At 44.3% G+C, this 20,794-nt stretch overlaps 1 long non-coding RNA gene across 1 annotated transcript; it reads right to left on the bottom strand.

The window, feature by feature from the left end:
- Nucleotides 1–1,310: 1,310 nt before the first annotated feature.
- LOC135310844 (uncharacterized) lies at nucleotides 1,311–19,027 on the bottom strand. The gene is made up of 4 exons (XR_010370824.1): nucleotides 18,938–19,027; nucleotides 16,909–17,010; nucleotides 12,450–16,792; nucleotides 1,311–1,476 (listed from the first exon to the last, which is right to left on the bottom strand). It is a non-coding gene; the product is annotated as an uncharacterized LOC135310844 (long non-coding RNA).
- Nucleotides 19,028–20,794: the final 1,767 nt, after the last annotated feature.

Raw genomic sequence — 20,794 nt, 5'->3', positions numbered from 1 at the left:
GAAGTTCAACAAGGACAAGTGTAAGGTCATGCACCTGGGAACACATAATCTGGGAGTGCAGCACAGACTGGGATCCACCTGGCTGGAGAGCAGCTCTGTGGAAAGGGACCTGGGGTTCCTGGTGGACAGAAAGCTCAACATGAGCAAACAGTGTGCTGCCGTAGCCAAGGCGCCCAACAGGATGCTGGGTTGCATCAAAAAGGGCATTGCCAGCAGAGATAAAGAAGTCGTTATCCCGCTCTACTCAGCACTTGTCAGGCCACACCTGGAGTACTGTGTACAGTTCTGGTCCCCTCTATACAAAAAGGATGTGACCAGGCTGGAAGAGGTCCAGAGAAGGGCCACCAAGATGATCAAAGGACTGGGAAGCCTGCCATACGAGGATAGGCTGGGAGAACTGGGTTTGTTCAGCCTTGAGAAAAGGAGGCTTAGAGGGGATCTCATCACCATGTACCAGTACTTAACAGGTAGCTACAAAGAAGATGCAGACTCCCTTTTTACATGGAGTCCCATGGAGAGGACAAGGGGGAATGGACACAAGTTGCTCTTGGGGAGATTCTGATTGGACACGAGAGGAAAATTTTTCACAGTGAGGACAGTCAACCATTGGAATAATCTCCCCAGGGAAGTAGTTAACTCAGCCACGTTGGACACTTTCAAGACTCGGCTGGTCAGGGTGCTGGGCCATCTTGTCTAGACTGTGCTCTTCCTAGAAAGGTTGGACTAGATGATCCCTGAGGTCCCTTCCAACCTGTGATTCTGTGAATAATTAAAATAAAACAACAACAATGCAATGGAAAGGAAAATAATGAAAGGCCAAAACCTGGGGCAGAGAGAGAAGGAGAAAGAGCCACCAAAACAAACCACACATGATGCAGTCACTCACCACCCACCAACCCAACACCACCAGTCACTGAGCCGCAACTGCCCCCATTAATATACTGGTCATGGCATCACATGGTATGGAATGAACATCCCATTGGCCAGTTGGGGTCAGCTGCCCTGGCCATGGCTCCGCCCCTCCCAGCCTCCTGCCCACCTGGCAGAGCATCGGAAGCTGGAAAGGTCCCTGACTACTACAGGCACTACAGTGAAGAGAATTAACTATCCCAGCCAAAACCAGCACATTCTCCACCCTTTATTCCATACCATTTACACCATGCCTAGGTCCCATACCATCCAATACAACCTTACCAACCACCACCCCTCTCCTTCCCATCCTTTGACATAATAGACATCATTCCCTTAGTTTATGGACCTTCCCTGTAAAATGTCCATAAAAGTGTCCATTGAGTTCACCCAGTCCATCACTCTGGGCTCCATCTGTCGTATTAGTCTTTCAGGGCGGGAGAGATGGTGTGTGTGTGGCATTGGGTTGCTGCATACCAAGTCAGTCTTCGTTGCATCGCTGTTGCACTTTGCTTGTTTCATCAAAGTTCATCTTCCATGGATTGGGAGGTTTCTACTATGATATCACTGATACAACACAGAGATCACACTCAGAATCACAGTTTGCATTATGCCATTCAGTTCATTGGCTGTTTTCGCCCAAAAACAAATCCCCTTGAGGCACATATCAGATTTCTCCATCCTCCTGCATCACCCACCAAGTGCACCCAGGTCCTTGAGCAAAAGCAATCCCAAAAATGTGTTTACCTTTGCCTGAGCCAGGAAGAACCCAGATTGTTTTGCCCAGCATACTTTTCACGTGCACTACAGGGACTCTGTACCCTTCCACAGTATGTAAGGGTTCTCACTGGGCAGGGCCAGCTTGATTGGCAGATGCCCTAGTGTTGACTAACCAGGAGGCTTTTGCTAAATGTGTATCCCAGTGTTTGAATGTTCCACCCCACATTGCTCTTTTAGCGTAGTTTTTAACAGTCCATTGTACCATTCAATTTTCCCAGAGGCTGGTGCGTGATAGGGGATGTGATACACCCACTCAATACCATGCTCTTTGGCCCAGCTGTCTATGAGGTTATTTTGGAAATGAGTCCCATTTTCTGACTCAATTCTCTCTGGGGTGCCATGTCGCCACAGGGCTTGTTTTTCAAGACCCAGGATAGTGTTCTGGGCAGTGGAATGGGGGAGTGCAGTCCAGCTGCAGTGAAGAAAATTATCTCTATTCCAGCTGAAACCATGATACCTGTTCTCCTCCATTTTCTTGTTTCCTGAAATATTTATCTGTCCTTTTAGTAACCTTAATTCCAACCTGTGATTCTGTGAAAATTACAGCAAGCAGTCTAAGAGCAAAGATTAATGGTAAAAAATGGTCAGAAGTAAGTAGAAACCAGGTTCTGACTGTAGTTACACTGATATAAATTTAGTATCATTTCAATTCATAATTAATTTAAACCTATGGGATATGAATAAAATGATTGCAATATTACCGTTGATTTTATATAGGTTATTTACTCTTCCCTGTACCACAAAAATGTTACTGTTGGTAAAGCAATGCAAGAAGATTTGCATGAAGAAATTTGAATAGATGAGTCAATAGATTATATTGCTGAGCAGACTGGCAATTGCATATGATACTTTTTCATTTCTAAATCATCTCAGCCCAAACTGGTAGTACTGTTGTGCTAGTTTTGGCTGAGAAGGGGTTAATTCTCTTCACTGTGGTGCCTGTGGTGGTTGGAGACCTTTCCAGCTTCCCGCCCTCTGCTGTGTTGGCAGGAGGCTGGGAGGGGCGGGGCCACAGCCAGGGTAGCTGACGACAACTGACCAATGGGATGTTCATTCCATACCATGTGACACCATGACCAGTATATTAATGGGGGCAGTTGCAGCCCATGGACTGGTGGTGTTGGGTTGATGGGTGGTGAGTGGCTGTGTCATGTGTGGTTTGTTATGGTAGTTCATTCCCCTTCTCCCTCGGGTTTTGCGCCTCTCATTGTTTTCCTTTCCATTGCATTTTTGTTGTTGTTTTATTTTAATTATTAAACTGTTCTTATCTCAACCCATCAGCTTTATACTTCTGATTCTCTCTCCTGTCCCACTGGTGGGGGAGTGAGCAAGCAGCTGTGTGGGGCTGAGTTGCTGGCTAAACTACAACACTCATCTTTGGTGCCCAACGTGGGGCTCGAGACAATAATAGGTGCTGGTCGCGGCACCATGTTCTCATTTTTGCAGTTTGTGTTAAAGACTGGTGTTGGTTTGTTTAGTCTGCTGTGATTAGTAATGTTTTGCCTAAGAGCTTTGTTACACAAACATTGGGTTTCAGCTTTATCTGGTATTTGGGGTTTTTGCTGAAACCGTTACTGTACTTCGGATACCACCTTGTTGAGGCAATTAGCAATTAGACCTCCTCCTCTGAGAGATTTTATATGGAGGAAATACAGAATGGTACCTTTGCAACTTTGTTCTATGATGTCTCCGCCTTTATTACAACAACCTTTTTGTATCTTGAACATCCTTGGGTAGTTAAGGTATACTTATTGTTAGTTTTTGGGCATGTTGTTTTGGTTTTGACTAAGCAACTTAAGAATATCACCCATAAATCTGCCCCAAGGCTTGATAGTTACGAGTGGCAGGGCATGTGGGATAGCATGGGCAAATACCTTGGGCAGTGGGCACCCCCAGTGTTTTGGAGTTTCACCCCTGAACAAGTGCAGAATCCTGTAAAAGTAGTAGAATATTTGGAGACAGTATGTTGTTACCCTGGGAACTCCAGAGAGACACAGATAACTGACACATGCTGGTGCCTGGCCCATGCATACCGAGCCCTGCTCAACAGTATTCAGTGCTCCCAAGGGGAAGAGAATGTCTCTGGACTGAAAGGCAAAGGGACAGGCACTGTGGCTACTGAAACCCCCAGGACAAGTACTGTGGCTACTCTAACCCCCACGACAAGTTCTGGAGCTGACTCAGAGAATCAACCCATGCCACTATCAGTCACCCCCATACACAAGACGAAATATTGGAAGCGGACGTCAACTCTTCCAGAAAGGGATGAAGAAGAAGCAGGGCCATCATGAAGAGAGAAGGAAGAAGTCATAAATGAAATGGAGACCACCCGATCCCTGTCCTTGAGTGAGTTGTGAGATAAGCAAAAAAATTTCGTCTAGGGGAGCAAATTGTCACCTGGCTGCTCCAATGCTGGGATAATGGGGCCAGTAGCCTGGAATTAGAGGGGAAGGAAGCCAAACAACCGGGATCCCTCTCTAGGGAAGGGGGCATTGACAAAGCAGTTGGAAAAAGAACAAAAGCCCTCAGCCTCTGGAGGCAACTCCTGTCCGGTGTAGAGAGAAAGGTATCCCTTCAAAGAAGATGCTACATATCACCTAGGAAAATGGACAACTATGGAGAAAGGCATCTAATATCTAAGGGAATTAGCTGTGCTTGAAATGATTTATGGTGACCTAGATGATTAACAGTCATCCAAAGATCCAGATGAAGCCGAGTGCACATGACCCATGTGGCGTAAGTTTGTACAGAGCGCACCATCTTCACATGCAAACTCATTGTCAGAAATGTCCTGGAGAGATGACGAGGCACCAATAGTGGTGGAGGTGATTGATAAACTCCGGGATTACGAAGCAAATATCTCTTTGTCCCTCATCTCTGATGTGGAGAAACTATCCCAAGAGGTCCAGCAACTCAAAGAAGATATGTCCTGCTCCCCACCCCTACGGAGTACTGTCTCAGCTGTTAGGAATAAGCATCCTTTTGCTCAAAGGAGAGGATACGCACCATGGGCCACCCTATGGTTCTACCTGTGTGACCACGGAGAGGACATGATGAGGTGGGATGGCAAGCCTACCTCGACCCTAGAGGCACAGGTACGTGAACTGCAAGGAAGAACAGTCACTCAGGGAGGCTCTTCCAGGAAAGCTGCTGCTCCAATTTCCAGTGAGCAGATCCCCAGACAGAGGAGAAGTGCTGATTTTCTTTCTAAGCGTAATAGAGAGACTCTTGATTCACATTTACAGGAAGTGAGTTCTGAATGCCATGATCGTGACTAGAGGGGCCCCGCCTGCATCCAGGGACCCTCAGGAGTATAAAGCTTTAGTGGACACTGGTGCACAGTGCACCTTAATGCCATCAAACTATATAGGGGCAGAACCCATCAGTATTGCTGGAGTGACAGGGGGATCCCAAGAGCTAACTGTATTGGAGGCCGAAGTGAGCCTAACTGGGAATGAGTGGCAAAAGCACCCTATTGTGACTGGCCCCAAGGCTCCGTGCATCCTTGGCATAGAGTATCTCAGGAGAGGGTATTTCAAGGACCCAAAAGGGTACAAGTAGGCTTTTGGTATAGCCGCCTTGGAGACGGAGAGAATTGAACAGCTGTCTACCTTGTCTGGCCTCTCGAAGGACCCTTCTGTTGTGGGGTTGCTGAAGGTCGAAGAAAAACAGGTGCCGATTGCCACAACAACAGTGCACCGGTGGCAATATCGCACCAACCGAGACTCCCTGATTCCCATCCATGAGCTCATTTGTCGTCTGTGTTTCTGGTTTTTTTCCCATTTTTCCCTTTTCCTTATATTATTATTATTGTTATTATCACAATCATTATAATTATTGTAATTATTAAACTGTTCTTATCTCAACCCACAAGTTTGTTTGGTTTTGTTTTTTGGTGGGATTTTTTTGTGTGCTTTTGCTCTTCTGATTCTCTCCCCCATCCCACGGGGGTGGGGGGAGTGAGCGAGCAGCTGCGTGGTGTTTATTTGCCGACTGAGGCTAAACCATGACAACAGGTGAAAAATCCTTTTCAAAATCTGCTGGCTTGCTTCATAACCACAGAGTCTTTTGTAGGAAAAATATCTAACCATAGCACAGACAGTGACTGTAATGCTAGAAGATAACAAAGTGTTAGAGTACAGAGAAAAAGGGAGATTTTTGACTGAGACATCTTGCTTCTCCGATAGCACTCATTCACATTTGTAGGTACCTCTGCATGTTGACATTTGTCAATATATCGGGTAGAGTTGCAAATTTCTTCAAGTTTTATTTACTCAGAGCAGTTTTTTCTTTCCCCAGTAAGTTACATGAGTTTGTTTAGCAGCAAGGTCCAAGTCATCTACCGAAATTAGAGCTGCAAATGCAGCTGCTGACTGCTCTTGGCCTCTATTTAATAGTCAAACTCTCCTTATGAAAAATCCATTCTTTGAGTTCTGTGCCCAGTTCTTATTCTATTTTTATGCCCTTCTGGAGCTTTCTAGGAAATAATTTTGGTGACAGTTGGCCAAACATATTTACTGTTAATATTTATACTTAGAAATCTATTACCATTAGACCATTCGTATCTTTTTATTCCATCTGTTTTCAAGCTGCCAAACCTCAGTGTGGCAATTCACGACACGGACTCCGTATTCATGGACAAGCAAAGCCATTTATTAGCAAGAGATCAGCCTTAATATAGTCTGCTTCCTGAGCTAGTATTTTTCCCTTCTCTCCACCTCTGAATGTGTTCTATCACATTAGCTCCATATATGGTATAAACATAGATAAGCACGCTCTCCTGCTTTGGTGCTCCAGCTGTGCCCCTGACCTTCTGTCCCACATATCAAGGTCTCAGTTCTGTGTTTTTGTGTGGGTTGTTTATCTATCCCACGGCTTGCATCCAACAAGGGTGATGAGATCTCCGGTGCTGTCACGGAAGGCCACATTCACTTACTCCACAATTCCCCCTTCTTTTTCAACTACCAATATGGTTTTCAGAGATTTATCTATTAAACATTGTAAGCATTGTAATAAGCATGGGATACAGATAACAATCCACAAAAAACATTCCAATGCAAAAGATTACATACTTCACAAGGTTTTTTTACCCATCTGCCCAGACGTAGCCTACTAACGAGTTGAGCAAGTCAACTCCAATCCTTATCTATTTGCGGTTTCTGCAGGGTTTTTTCCTCTGGCTGCTGAATACTTTTGTGAATAGATCCAGAATGAAAGAGTCTTGGTTTATGGCTTTCACCAGTGTTACCCAAACATTGTTAGATGATGGCAGCTTGGGTAACCCTGGCCAAGAACATACCCCGTTACCTGAACAGATTATAAATACAATCAACAAACAGAGCATCTTCATTTTCCTTCAATAGGGTTTGGCTCTTCCAATGTGGAATTTTCTGTTGAGGGTTGATACCGATATGGCTGAACACAATGGGCTGGGATCCAGCGAGGTCCTGACCCTGTGGAGACACAAGCATAACCTCTCCCCCATGTTATTTGGGGGAAGGGATCCTCCATTATCCTGGATTCTAAATTTCGTATGAGGACCTGTGCCTTTCCTTCAATGCTCTGCCGGTCTGTTTGCAGAGAGAGACAGTGTCATCTAATGGGGGGAGCTGTACTAGAAAAATTCAAAAAGTTAAGGACATACAGTGCTTTTGCTAAACGCTCTTGTGGAGTGAAGGTTCCAGCTCCCCCGCTTTGTTGTAACAACATGCGTTTTAAGGTGTTATGTGCTCGTTCAACGATGGCTTGCCCTGTGGGGGAGTGAGGAATACCTGTGATGTGTTTCACCCCCCAATCTTGAAAAAAGGTTAGTAGACAATGTGAGATGTAGGCTGGGCCATTATCGGTCTTAATTATACGCGGGATACCTAAGGATGCAAAGGCACAGGTAAAGCGTTTGATCTAGCTGTCCGGGAAAGTGTACTAAAGCTGTTTGAAAGTCTAGAGAGGTTTGCATCAAATACTGTAACATATGTGACGACACTGGTACAATGATTCTGGCAATATCTTGCCCTGCTAATACTCTGAGTCATTGTCGTCCTTTTATAATTAGCAGGGCAAAGCTTTCAGGATGCGTCACGACGGTCTTATGTAACTGATTAGCAAGAAATATCCATTCGATTATCACTAAGGGGTCATTGTGTGTTACATCCCACAGATAAAGCAGTGCATATGGCTGGGTAGATGGATTCAAGATGACTAGTTGAAAGGGTAATTCAGGACAGGCGCGATCTGCTTGACGCGAAGCAATAGCGTCAGAAACCTTTTGTAAGTGCCACCAGCGCTTCGGGGCTCAAAACACAAGGTGACAAAAGCTCAGGGTTGCCTTTCAATAGAGAAAATAAAGGGCTTAATTCATGATTCATAATACCTAACAGAGGTCGAACCCAATTAATAGTACCTAAGAGTTTTTGTAAATCATGGAGTGTCTTGACATTAGTTTGGATTTTTACATGTTGTGGCCTGATTTTTTGTTCTGTTATTCTCCACCCTAAATACTGCCATGGGCTTGCCTGTTGAATCTTCTCTGGTGCAATTTGCAGACCGGCCTGCTTTATTTGGTGGGATGCAAACGCTAAGGTCATTTGCATATATTCATCAGATTCTGCAGCTATAAGGATATCATCCATAGAGCGATAGATAAGTGCTTCAGCAAATTGTTCACATACTGGGGATAGGGCTTTCGCTGCAAACCACTGACATATCGTAGGGCTATTTTTCATGCCTTATAGCAACACTACCCAATGATAGTGTTTGTGGGGCTCACTAATATTAATGGAAGGGACTGAAAACACAAATTTAGGGGCATCGTTAGGATGCAAAGGAACTGTAAAGAAACAGTCTTTTAAATCAATAATAGTAAGATGACAATTGCAGGGGATCATGGCAGGTGACGGCATGCCTGGTTGTAGTGCACCCATATCCTCCATTACAGCATTAATTTTCCTTAGGTCATGTAAGAGATGCCATTTACCATTTTTCTTCTGAATGACAAATACAGGTGAATTCCATGGACTAGTGGTAGGTACTATGTGTCCTAGTCATGGTTTAGCCCCAGTCAGCAACCAAGCACCACACAGCCGCTCGCTCACTCCCCCCTGGTGGGACAGGGGGAGAGAATTGGAAGAGTAAAAGTGAGGCAACTCATGGTTTGAGATAAAGACAGTTTAATAGGTAAAGCAAAAGCTGCACGCAGAAGCAAAGCAAAACTACTTCCCATGGGCAGGCAGGTGTTCAGCCATCTCCAGGAAAGCAGGGCTCCATCACGCGTAACGGTTACTTGGGAAGACAAACGCCATTCTCCAAACGTCCCCCCCCTTCCTCTTTCTTCCCCAGCTTTATATACTGAGCATGATGTCATATGGTATGGAATATCCCTTTGGTCAGTTGGGGTCAGCTGTCCTGGCTGTGTCCCCTCCCAGCTTCTTGTGTACCTGGCAGAGCATGGGGAGCTGAAAAAGTCCTTGACCAGTGTAAGCACTACTTAGCAACAACTATTATCACCAGTTTCCAGCAAAAATCCAAAACATAGCCCCATACTAGCTACTATGAAGAAATTTAACTCTAGCCCAGCTGAAATCAGGACAGTCCTGCACGTAATTGTTTGTCAACTAATTTGTGTAAATGGCACAATTTGACAACAGGCAGGGGCCACTGTTCCACCCATACCGGAGTTTGTGTTGTCCATGTCAATTTTAAGGTGACTTGCGCCGCAGTGGCCCTCAGAATAAATTTGACCCAATTTGCACCAGAGGCCAGGCTTTGGGCCACAGTTCTTTAGAGACGACGGTGACATCAGCACCAGTGTCAATAATACTGGCTAATCGGATAGATTTCTTGTCTTTTGTCGTCAGGGTACAGTGCAGCATGGGGCGCATGGCACGCACTGTTTGGGCCCACAAAATATGTGGGGCTCCTGTTGATCCAAAGCCTTGACACCCTCGCACTGTGTTAGTAGTTTGTGGGGGATGAGCATTAAAGTAGACTAACTGGGCTATTCATGAGCCTTGCACAATAGTGCAAGGTCAGGTAGGAGTCCAGGCCATAATTTTGATTTCACCAGAGTAATCTGAATGAATAACGCCGGGTAAAACAAATAGTCCTTGCAGGGTTGTAGACGAGCACCCCAATAGGAGAGCACTTCATTGTTGACCAAGGGGTCCAAAGACTCCAGTAGGGATTAAATGGACCGCAGATGTTTCTAAGGTTATTCATCTGGAGGCTACCAGGTCCACTCCGGCGCTCCCCCAGGTACTGGCGCGTAAGTGGGTAGCGCTTGTGGGGATGCTGGTCGCGGACCTACTTGTGTCTTTGCGCAGTGCCAGGGCACGCTCTGTGGTCGGTTTCCTGAGATTGGCTTCCCATCTTTATCATATTTAGACCAGCATTGATTCGCGTAATGCTGTCCCTTTCTACACCTCGGACACACATTAGGAGATGGCATTCAATTTGTATTTGGACAGTTTTTTCTTGAGGTGGCCAGACGCAAAACAATTCTGAGATCCTAATTTGACTGCTGCAAAAGCAGCTGCCATGGCTTCATATTTGCATTCTGTTGACCCAACTCTATTACATGCCTCAATCATTTTTATAAGGCTGGGATTTTGTAATGTATTTAGCACGTGGCGGCAATTGGCATTAGCATTTTCTACCGCCAACTTCATCAAGAGGATGTCCCTGACTTCCTCATGCTGGATCGGTTTATCGAAACATTTGCAGAGGTGATCGATAAATGACATGTATGGCTCTTTAGCCCCCTGTTTGATTTCTGTAAATGATCATTGGGGCTTCCCTACATCTGGGATTGTTAAAAATGCTTTGTAGGCATCATCTTCAACATCGTTTAAAACGGGAAGGGGAATCTCCCAAACATGGTAATGAGGAGGTTACTACTCCCCTGTCCCCATGAGATGATTGAGGGTCATAACTCTAGCAGGATACCCTACTGGACAGCCCATATATTCTAATTGGCGCTGTTCTAACACTTGCTTCCACGCAGCTTCCTATAACATGAATTGTGTGGGTGTCAGAAGCCGTTGTGCCAGTGTTTTACAACCATGGTGCACCAGGATAAAAGATTTCATGATTGACCCCAACATGTTCCTTGAATATGGGTATCCCAGTCCATATTCTATTATTCCTCGTCACATTTCCTTAATAATGGAAAAGTTAAGTCCTTCCCATCTCGGTTGTTGATTGGGATCATAGATGACAGGGGCTATGATGTTCGCAGCCAGCTCATGATCCCCAGCGGCTAATGCCTCTCTACAGATCACTTGCCATTGATCATGTGGGTCAGGGGGGTACAAATCAGGTTCTTTCTCTGGGTCAATGGGTCCAGAATCAAGAACCCTAGGTAAACTTGAGTCTTACATTGGGTGCCTTTCCTTTTTTCTGGGACCTTGGATTTAGCTGGCATTGGGGGGGCAGTGGGTAGGGCGGTGTCAAGGGGAGCAGCAGACTCACACTCTCCAGCATCTCGGTAACTAGCTTCCTGCTTGTGCATAAGCTCTAATATTTGTCTCCAGGGAGTTAAGAGCTCTGCCGCAATTTTATCCGACCTTGTTGCTCTATCCCAGTCACGAGTGGTGTTCCCCAGGGCTCAGTGTTGGGGCCAGTCCTCCAGTCCTGTTCAATATCTTCATTGATGATCTGGATGAGGGGATCGAGTGCACCCTCAGTAAGTTTGCAGATGACACCAAGCTGGGTGGAAGTGTCGATCTGCTGGAGGGCAGGAAGGCCCTACAGAGGGACCTGGACAGGCTGGATCATTGGGCCGGAGCCAATGGTATGAGATTCAACAAGGCTAAGTGCTGGGTTCTGCACTTGGGTCACAACAACCCCATGCAATGCTACAGGCTTGGGGAGGAGGGGCTGGAGAGCTGCCTGAGGAAAAGGACCTGGGGGCCAGCCAAACATGAGCCAGCAGTGTGCTCAGGCAGCCAAGGCAGCCAATGGCATCCTGGCTTGTATCAGGAATAGTGTGGCCAGCAGGAGCAGGGAGGTGATAGTGCCCCTGTTCTCAGCACTGGTGAGGCCGCACCTCGAGTACTGTGTGCAGTTTTGGGCCCCTCACTACAAGAAGGACTTTGAGGTGCTGGAGTGTGTCCAGAGAAGGGCAACGAAGTTGGTGAAGGGTCTAGAGAACAAGTCTTATGAGGAGTAGCTGAGGGAACTGGGGTTGTTTAGTCTGGAGAAGAGGAGGCTGAGGGGAGACCTTATCACTCTCTACAACTACCTGAAAGGAGGTTGTAGCGAGGCGGGGGTCAGTCTCTTCTCCCTAGTAACAAGCAATAGGACGAGAGGAAATGGCCTTAAGCTGCGCCGGGGAAGTTTAGGTTGGATATTAGGAAAAACTTCTTCACCGAAAGGGTTGTCAGGCATTGGAACAGGCTGCCCAGGGAGGTGGTTGAGTCTCCATCCCTGGAGGTATTTAAAAGAAGGGTAGACGTGGTGCTTGAGGATATGGTTTAGTGGTGGACTTGGCAGTGATAGGTTACCAGTTGGACTCGATGATCTTAAGGATCTTTTCCAACCTTAACGATTCCATGATTCTATTAACTCCTGCTTCATCCCAAGTTTCCAAGTTAAAAATGTTAACTGCATCGACCCCCTCACATTTATCGACACCCACTTCAAAATTCTCTTTAATGACTGCGGGTCGATATCAGCCTTGTGCTTTCATAGGAGTCCCTCCATTAGGCTCAGTACTGCCTTCTCCTCAGACAATATATTACTCCCCATAGTTCCCCACAGCTCACCTCAGTCGATGAGGGATTGCAGCCGGCTCCTGCTTCCTTTCGGCAGCACTTCAGTCCTGTGGGGCTCGCCACTGGTTCACCTTCTTAGGTTGATTTGTCGCTCCTCACATGGGGCACCATTTGTGGTAATTCACAACATGGACTCCGTATTCATGGACAAGCAAAGCCATTTATTAGCAAGAGATCAGCCTTAATATAGTCTGCTTCCTGAGCTAGTATTTTTCCCTTCTCTCCGCCTCTGAATATGTTCTATCACATTAGCTCCATATATGGTATAAACATAGATAAGCACGCTCTCCTGCTTCGGTGCTCCAGCTGTGCCCCTGAACTCCTGTCCCGCATATCAAGGTTTCAGTTCTGTGGTTTTTTGGGTTGTTTATCTATCCCACGGCTTGCATCCAACAAGGGTGATGAGATCTCCGGTGCTGTCACAGGAGGCACATTCACTTATTCCACACCTCAGAACTCCTCTAACTAGTCTTACTTCTTATCTCTAGCTTCTTGTCTATTCTGTCAGTGAAGTAGAAGACTTTTGTCACATCATTTGTCCTATTGAACTAAGCAGAATTTTTATCTATTATGGCATCTGATTCTAAATTTCTAGCTATGGCCAATAAAGGAATTTTGTAGCACTTGGGAGCATTTTCATTATTGTATGAGTATCCTGAGTCAAAGTGGTCCATATTTTTATGTGAGGCTTTTCTCCACAGATATTTATTACTCCAGAGTAAGGATGTGGTATTAACATGAAGCTATACATGTTACAATGTTTTGCTTTCCTGCTGCTAACTGTCCTATGTCTTGCCAAAATGAGAGTTTGTGTATGCCCTCATTAACAGCCTTGTACCATGGAAGACTGAATGTTGAAACATAACACAGTATGAGTAAGGTAGTCTCTTTGAGTACTTTCAGAGATATTGAATGCTTTATCTCTGATTCTCAACTTTAATTAGAAGAGTAATATTTATTCTGTAATTAAGCTTCTTAAACAGAGCTATCTGGGCACCTTACAGCAGTAAAACCCTGAAGATTAGTACAACTACCTTCTTGCTAATAAACAGAAGTCAGTTGCCTTTCACCTAAGGTTATTAAAAAGGAGCAGGAGGAGAAAAAACACACCACCCACTTTGTTCTCTTACTGAATGAAACTATTATAATGTGGCAAAATCGCTTAGATTGCCTCAATAACTGATATACTGCTAGGTCTCTTAGCTTTAGGGCACCTTTTATAAAACATCCAGTGTTTAGGTCATTCAAACCATGATGCAGGAACACTGGTCATACTGTTCCTATGTATTGCTGCTGAATGAATAGCACTGCTTTCTACAGAACTTCTATACAAGTATTATCTTTCCCAGAATCTTTTTAACTGATGAGACCAGAAATTAAAGCGGTATGACTAAAAGTTATACTAAAGTATGCCTGTCCCTCAAGTTGTTTTCCAACATAATGCTTCTGGAAAACTTGTATCTATATGGTTGACTACACAGTTCTGAAAAAAAACCACACCCTACTAATTCCTTTCAGATATGTTTGGAAATAGGCATGTTCACTGGTATTGCTCCTTTAGGTTTTGAATTGTCATTTTGCTAGTATCTGCTAATGAACAAATCAATTTTATGTCAATTCCATCTTCAGAGTTTGTTGACTGCTAGTGCTGTAAAACCTTGAATTTGGCAGGTGGTATTCATAGGTTAAAATATTCAAACTCAGTAAATTGCACTAACAAACAATAGATGATTAAATATTGTGCTCAGCATGTCTCAGGGTCAAACCCTAATTAACAAAAGTCCAAGATTGATTATTTTTCATACAAGTTTTCCAGAAATAATTTTTGCAACAGGATTCAACTGCAGATACACTCACGCTTCTCTGAAGAAGCTCACTTTACTTTTTGGAACTGTTGGATTGGAACTGGGCGGGTTCATCACCCAGTATGTAATGATCAATAATCACACACTCAGGAGAGACATTGCTAATTTATTTCAGGGTTGTGCAAGGCTGGGTGCTCGGTGGTTTTCCACAAATCAAGCACACTGAAGCCGGCTACCTAATTATATTTCTACAATAAGTCCATACATATTCTGCTTATAGAATACATATTCATTCTAAACAGTATTCCTGTGAATGGAGCTTTTTAACAGGCAAAATCGGAATACTATATCCTGATTGACATTCTTGTAACAGTTAGAAAGTTATTAGTTATAGGCTCCAGTCCAATACAGGCCTCCATTTTTATGGGATATTGTTTTCATCTTACCGGTTTATCTTCCTGCTTTAATTATATTTTTACCAGTTTGGCCGATTTGGCTCTTCCAGGTCTCTTGGTTGCCCATACAAAAGGGGTTACAGCATTTTCTATCTCTGAAAACGGGTTACTTGGTCCCTCCTTCTCCTTGTCTTCCACTGTCTCAAGCAATTCCTGTAATATATGTATTTGTGCTTCCCAGGCATTATTTTGCGGGATATAGACTCTTATTTTATTTTTGTCAAAGCTTATCTGCGCCCCTAATTTATTTAACAAGTCCCTTCCCCTTAGAGGTATCAGGCATTCTGGCATGTATAAAAATTCATGTTCAAACATCTTGTTGCCAATTTTACATTTAGTCAGTTGGAAAAAGGGTCTAACCTCCTGCTTTCCCATTGCGCCAACCATGGCCATATAATATTTACTCATGGGTGCCTTGCAACTATTCAATACAGAGTAGGTTGCTCCTGTGTCAACTAGAAATTTCTTTTTGTCTTCTAGCTTTTAATTTTTCTTTTTCACTTTCTTTCTTTTCAACTTCCTATTATTACAGACTTTATATGCAATTTCAATTAACTGAGATATGGTCATTCCCAACATTCCATATACTTTGTGTAATTTCCTCCTAATATCAGGTGCCAACTGTCCTACAAACAAGGTGGTAAAAGTCATTTTATTTGCCTCATCTTCCAGTTTTAAACATCTTTTTCCTAAGCTACAAGCAGAACACCACCACGAAGGCTTTTTTTTTTCATGTCATCCATCATCATTAGTACATTCAAATCAGATATCATCGATTAACATTTCTTCCTTGTTTCATGATAATTTCTTAAAGTAAAGAAATCCATATACGGGATTTCATCCCATTTATCCTGCCTGTTGCAAAACAACATACGTTGTAAGACTGTATTTTAATTCAAAGACCCCATTTCTGGACATTTTTCCTCATCCTCCAATTTATACTTTGGCCACCATTGAGCACAATATTCTTTTAATTTCCTTTTTGTTAGAGGATCCCCACCATACTTATTCTAATGTTTCAAGATGCATCCTAATGGGGAGCAAGGGGAAACCTCCGCAGATTGTCCTGCTCCCATAATGTTATCCAAAAAGAACATTTTTACCAACCACACTTTCACACACTCCAGTTGTCACCATCCATACACAAAGTTTAAAAAACACTTTTACTGTTTTACCTTTACCTATTGCTTCATGCACTCCAGTCATCGCTACCCAAAAACGCACAAGACTTAAACATTTATCTTTACCTATTGCTTCATGCAACGTCTTTTTGTCATGTGTTGCACCTTTGAGTCGCTTACTCACTCTAGATGGGGAGATTACTCATGGAGTCCTCTGAACAACAGGTCGGTGAGCGCTTGGAGTCCAAAGAGCAGCTTTTCCCCACCGACAACTGGCAAGATGATCCGGGCAAGGCTTCACAGCTGTCCCATCTGGGTCACCAAAATTTGGTGTCTGAAAAGCAGATTTGTCCATACATATTCTGCCTATCTAATACATATTCATTCTAATCTACATAGGTTGCATAATGGCATTAAGTCACTCTTCTTGGCTCTGCTTCAGATTCTTCTGTGCATGCCTCCCTCTCTTTGGGGGTCCTTGGTGGTCTTTAGAGATGAAATACCCTAACACTTTTTACCCATATATGGTCACGTGTTACACAAGGACAATTTAAGGCTATTTTCTCTTGCCAACTCTCCTTAATTGGTCACAGAAATTTTCTCACAGAAGTTTTACCACTTCTGGTAGCGATGTCTTTCCATGCTTTATTATCCTTACCATTAAAGTATTTTCCAGTGCCTGACCTAAACCTCCCTTGCTGCAGTGCAAACCAATCACTTCTCCCATCACCACATCCTCTTTGCAGTAACTGTCTACATATGGGTTCCATTTTCCCCTCAATCAGCTCTAGAAGATATAATTCCCAGTTCTTTCCCAGTACTCTAGTCTCATAGGAAACACTTCCAAAATCTCTGCTTGTTCTTGATGTTCTCCTTTAGATTCTCTTCCAGTCACCCTTCATTTAGAGAAGCACATAAAGGCAGCAAGTCTCAAGAGTGATGTATTACTACTGCTAAAAAGAAAAAATGAAGGGTTTTAAAGGTTAAGGGAAAAGCAATGCAAAATATTAAAAAAAAATTACATGCAATGACAGAAGAAGAAAGATGAAATCTGAGTTTCTTGCATCACCTTTGTTACATTAGTGAGAGGTGCCACCTCTGTTCACCCTGTAGTTCCCACTGTCAGAAGGGCATCCTGTGATCAGCAGAAAGTTGCCAGCAATGGCTGTAACTATAAGGAAAACAGTCAGAATACTGACTAGCAGGAAGGGCCAAGCCCTTCTTCTACTCCTTAGATATTAAAATGCTAAAATTAGCAAACGTCTTAATGATTCAAACAAAACAAATTCATTTATACTTATCTAAATTAAATTTAATCTGCTATACAGCTGTATTTGACATTGATTCCCAAAGTAAAGTGATAAGGGTCAAAGAAAGCAAGGTTTTTGTAGACTAGACACATGAGGAAAATTAATTATCCGTTGACAAGAACTACCTGCTTTTGGGCAGGACAGGGGGAATACCTTATCAACACTCTCTGACACTGACTGGATCTTGTAACAGAGCCTGTTTGCAACAGGCCTTAATCCGTTACAAAAATCAGAGCTGCAATCGCCCCCCCCTCCCCCCAGTTTACTACTTCTTATCTAAAGAAATAGTAAATCTAGGCCAGCTACTTACTAATATCCTTACAAATACACATTCCTGTTTGTTTTTGAATCCTCACTTACTCCTTTCCTCTTACCTGCTTTTGCAATTCTTTTTATTACACTGTGGTTTGTTTTTTTTTTTTTTAAATCATCTCACTGGATATTGTGTTTCTAAACCTTAAGCCATATATAACAAATTCTACCCAAAGATTTGGCACCCCCCCTTTCTATCTGGCCTGATGGTCTCAACTACACTTTAAAAATGACTATTCTTGTGTGCCTCAGCACAAAATACAGCAATAACTCCATTTTGGCTGACAGCTAGAGGCTGTGCATTCACACCTGCTCCTCTATCCACAGCAGAGAAGACTCCTTCATGTGAAGTAGTTCAAACCCTCATCTCACCTGCCACAGGAAAGCCCTAATGACCAGGCAACAGACCCACCTAGGTGGAAGACCCAGTCTCCTTCTCTGCCAATCCCCATGTAATAAACGGGATCTAGGGGACCTCTGGTTGAACCTAGCCAGTTTACCCCACTTCAAAACACCAGCTAAATGCCCAGATGACTGCAGCTACTTGTTCTCTCTATGGTCTTGCTTTCTCTGGAGCATGTTTCAGTTTTTAAAGTTAGGGGTTCAGCATTTATCTTCACAGGCCTTTGTGATTTCCCTTTTGAAGCAGTTAAGTCTTTTCCCACATTATGCAAGGAAACTGGACACCCAGGATGAACCTGTCATGTACCACAGAGCCCACAGGCAGCTGCTCATGGCCTCCTCAGCATTCACCTACTCCACCAGAGCACCCACACCTTTGCACTGACAAAAGTAAAACTGGCACGTAGGAGCAGCAGGAAACTTCCACAGCTACTCAGCTTTCTCTACTTCAGGCAGAAGCTCTGGAATAAGTAACACCCCAAATGCAGCACAGGAACAGCAACTAGAGCTCAACCCTCACGGGTAGCCTAGCCAGATAGGGTAGCCTATCAGAGCAAGTGAACGATAACAGCCTACCACACACCCACAAGAAACCAAAGAAAACATCCCAACACCCCTCACCCACACCACCACAATTTCTTTGCTCTCTGCTGGGCGCATACGCCTTTAAGAGTGCCTTCCTAGCGCCCCGCGCGTGCGATCAGCTGATAGTGACGTCGAGCGGGGTGAAGCTGGATAGTAGTTTTCGTTGTTGGTGAGCGCTTGAGTGTTGTGGGTGCCAGTCTGCGGGTTAGCTGTTCTTTCCTTTTTCCCCCCTCCTTTCCCCATGTAGGGCTGCTGTGGTATGGGCAACAGCAGCAATGTGCGGCTCTGACAGTGTCGAGCCTCCCCTAGCCCTTGCGGCGGCTGAGCTCCCTGTGCCGCTGAGCCCAGCGGGACGGTGGTAGGAAGCGCTGCTCCCCCTCACGGTAGAGTGCCCGGTGGCCTGGCGCTGCTGTCAGCCGGGCGCGCGCCCGCGACCCCGGAGACTTCCTCGGTAGCGCGGCGCTCGGCGCCATCCGGTACATGGATTACCTGGTAAGTCCCCCAGCGGGAGCGGGATATCTCTTCTCCGTCGCTGGCCCTTCAGACATCTTACCGAACGTGCCTCAGTTGAGGTGGCGTCTCTGGCGGGGGAAGGGGGTGCGGCCAGGGGCCCTGGGCGGGTACTGCGCCCGGAGGGGCGGCCGTGCTGCCTTCCCCCGGCCCGTGGGGCTGTTAAACGGCAGTAAACTCCCTCGGTTCTGCTGAAGCATACGGTAGCCCCGCTATTTGGCTGCTATTAGATTGCTAAGGCTGTGATCTGGGTCGCTGGTTTTTTTCCTAAATGCATGAGTGTAGGATGTGCTTGAATGAACTAAATTGTCATCTTGGGGAGGATAAGCCCTGTGCCCAGGCAGCCTGGTTTTCGGGTGTAATGTTTATTGTTCTTTAATGACTATTGGCTTTATTCATATGTGAGAGATGGTATTGCAGGTGTGCGTTTTAGGCTGGGGTTGTAGTTGGTGTTCAGAGTCACTGATGTACGTTCAACAAGTAAGCTCTGTGACACAGCTAGGTAGTAAGCTGATGACTTTATTTTAGTAAAGTGCCTGCTTACCTGGTCTTTTCAGTAAAACAGCAGGAGAGTGTAATGCGTACGTCCCATGATTCAGGTTTTCTTGCTTTGAGCACCAGCCTATAAACTGTGCCCCCTCTGTTGCGAAGAGTCAGCTAGGATAATTAGTAGATCTCTTCTGGCCATCCCTGTTTGCTATTGATGTCTGGTGGGACCAGTCAGGAAGTATTTGGAATCAGAAACTTGACTCAGCCTTTGTGTTGTCTTGACATGATATGTGCACGGGTGTAGGTTTTTAAGAGAGGTTCATCAACCAGTCAACAAAATATCTGGAGATGCTCTCTTTAGTGGATTGTTTTGAAGGCTTGCCATATTGAGATGAGAGCTGTGTGCAGTGGCTGACTTTTCCCTCTCTGAGGATGAAATTAACTAAATCATAAATACAATAATATTTACTTGAATATTATTTTTGTGTCTATGTAGCTTAAATTTATTTTGGAGTGTTCAGCTTTATATCAAAAAAAGGCTGACCTTCCTGAATTTGAATAACAGAATAGAAGGTGAGTCCTGTGTGGAGAACTGTAAAGACTTCTCTTTAAGAGCCTAGTTAATGAAATACTGATAATAAACTTCACGTGCACCCAGTGCAGCCCTGTAGCTTCTTGAGAGCCTGGAGCTGTTTCTTATTTTATTATTGGGTTTTTTCTGGTGTGTTTTTTCTTTCTGTTCATAAACTTATATCTGGATAAAACTGGACATTGTATACTTTTCAGAGTGCTTGCATTAACTTTTGTGACTGCCACAGTGTCATGGTTTTAGCTGGGACAGAGTTAACTTTCTTCACTGCAGCTGGCATAGTGCTGTGCTTTGGACTTAGCATGAAAACAATGTTGAGATAACACACAGATGTTTTAGTTTTTGCTGGGTAGTGCTTGTACTAGTCAAGGACTTTTCTAGCTTCCCATGCTCTGCTGGGTGCACAAGAAGCCGGATGGGGAGGGGGCACAGCTAAGAGAGCGGATTCAAAGTGACCAAAGGGATGTTCCATATCATGTAATGTCATGCCCAGTATGTTAACTGGGAGGAGCTGGCCGTGGGAGGGAGGAAGCAATCATGGCTCAGGGAGTGGCAGCATCGGTCTGCAGGTGGTGAGCGGTTGTACCGTTTGTTTCTGTTTTTTTCCATTTCTCCCTTTTCCTTGTCATTATATTATCATTATTGTTATTATAATCATTATCATTATTATTTTATTGGAATTATTAAATGTGCTTATCTCAATGCACAAGTTTTCTATTTTTTTTACTTTTGCTCTTCTGATTCTTTCCCCCATCCCA

This window comes from Phalacrocorax carbo (assembly GCF_963921805.1).
Source record: "Phalacrocorax carbo chromosome W unlocalized genomic scaffold, bPhaCar2.1 SUPER_W_unloc_2, whole genome shotgun sequence".
Lineage (NCBI taxonomy): Eukaryota > Metazoa > Chordata > Aves > Suliformes > Phalacrocoracidae > Phalacrocorax > Phalacrocorax carbo.
Note: the sequence above shows the minus strand (reverse complement) of the source record. Positions and strands in the feature narration are given on the sequence as shown.